Genomic DNA, 2141 nt, shown 5'->3' on the forward strand with positions numbered 1-2141 from the left:
AGAACGTAAGGTTCCCATTTCACCTCTTTTTCGTCCAACCTTCCATATATACGTCGCACTGTTTCCTTATCCTCTTTGATTTTTTTCCTCTCATATTTGATTGTTCTCCCATCCATTTAATTGTCTCATGTTTATTAACTTACCAAAATAAACACATATTTTGTTGGCAAGTCATTAAATTCTTACCAAATAAGTGCTTAACAATAAAATGGCAAAGAAATCATGGCGATTGCATACAAACATTTGGTAAGATTTTAGCGTATCAATATAATAATATACATGGATTCTCAAAAACAATAATATAGTACAATAATAGTCGTGCAGTCAGGGGCTAATCTACTAGAATGTTTATACTCCCGTTGCAACGCACGGGCAATTGTCTAATTGATGTAAAAAAGAACTAGATGGGCCACCTGAAATACGATCTACGGTGCTACTCAGCCCAATGTACACCTTGGGCCAAGCAACACAACTGGGCCGAGTGCCATTGATCTCAAAAAAAAAAAAAAGCGGCAAAAATGTATGTGCGCATCCAGGGAATCGAACCCTGGTCAGTACCGTGGGAGGGTACTATGATACCACTACACCAGATGCGCCCGCACAGTTAATAAAGTTAGTTTCTTATTTGTAGCGGATTTAGAATTCTGGTGGTACCAAAAGCACATACGAACATTATACATACGAAATAAGAATGCACAGTGTCCTCCAATTTTTCTTCTGCCGAGGCCTTTGCGGTTATCACACAGCAATATGCTGTGTTTTTCGTTGTCCCTCCAAAATAAGTATCTCAAGTTTAATATAATTTTATACATTTTTTAGGGAGTACAACTTTTTTTAAGGGGTATGACTTTGTACTAGAAATAGTATAAAGTTGAGATATTCATTTTGGGACGGAGGGAGTATAATCTTATACGAGGGATAAAGGGTAATTAATAAAGTGAAGGAAGAGAAGCACTCCTTGGAAATATTATTCTAGTCCCGAGCTCAATGATGTCAGATTTTTCAAATGATGTCAGATTTTTCAGAGCCCCCAACGAACGACCTCTCGATCGTCCGATCACCTAGGTTGTTGCCACGTCAGCATCTTGGACTCATTCGCGCAGGCGCCGTATCTAGCGAACGAACTCGGCTTCCTCTTCCCTCATCCCCTAACTCTCGTCCCCACATGCTCATTCCCCCTTCCCCGGCTATTCTCCCCATCGACAACTCTTTCCCGACGATCCTAGCGAAGTGTTGTGGTTGCAGCCGCAGATCTTGGCGATTCCCGTCATTTCTTCACGCATATGGTGCGGGTGGAGGCTGGCTGTGCTCGGAGAGACAGTAGTTGCCGGGGCTGCATCTTTGTCGTCGTCGTCGTCAGGGAATGCGTGTTCGTGGTCGACGGGGCTGCACAATGGTGGTCGGCGAGGCGTGGTGGTGGTGTCCAGCGCCTAGGCCTCGCGACCTCCTCGGTGTATCCTCCCACACGTGTAGCCGCCACGGGCATCGCCATCCCCGAGTCACCACTGAGGCGAGACCGAGGAAGTGGCCATGACGGTGCCCATCTTTGTCTCCGTCGACGTCCGCAGGTGTCGCTGACCATGGCGTTAGGAGAGGATGGAGGAGGAGGGGGTGTTGCGACGGCTGGCCATGGGGGAGAAGGTGGAGCTCACCTGCGACGAGGCGGCGCGGCGGCTCCACGTCCACATGGCGACGGTGGCAAATTTATGAGTTTTTTCAACTTGTCACATGGCAAATTTTGTACATTTTCTGTAATGTCCACATGGTAATTTTTCGAAATGTTTATAATAACATAACCATGGTAAATTCACTTTATTAACCATGGTAAAAAAACTAGAACCATAGCAAATTTACAATTCAAAAATTGCCAAGTTTTTTAAGAACAAAATCCATAAATCTGCCATGTGTCCATGGAAAATTCCTAAATTTGGAAAAAAATCAAAGAAATAAATCCCTAACTTTTGCCACGTGCTTATTACAAATTTCCAAAATTTTGCCATGTGTTTTTTCAATTTTAGTGAAACAAATTCCTAAATTTTTTCATCTTTTTCAAATAACTAAATCCTTAACTTGGACATGTGCCCATTATAAATTCCCAAAAGTCGCCAAGTTGCTTAGATAACAAATTTCTTAAACTTTTA

At 43.0% G+C, this 2141-nt stretch overlaps 1 non-coding gene across 1 annotated transcript; it reads right to left on the bottom strand.

Annotated features, from left to right (window-relative positions):
• Positions 1 to 525: 525 nt before the first annotated feature.
• TRNAG-CCC lies at positions 526 to 596 on the bottom strand. Its single transcript has one exon. It is a non-coding gene; the product is annotated as a tRNA-Gly (tRNA).
• Between the last annotated feature and the right edge of the window lie 1545 nt (positions 597 to 2141).

The sequence above is a fragment of the Triticum dicoccoides genome, chromosome 2A, assembly GCF_002162155.2.
Source record: "Triticum dicoccoides isolate Atlit2015 ecotype Zavitan chromosome 2A, WEW_v2.0, whole genome shotgun sequence".
Taxonomy (NCBI): Eukaryota; Viridiplantae; Streptophyta; class Magnoliopsida; order Poales; family Poaceae; genus Triticum; species Triticum dicoccoides.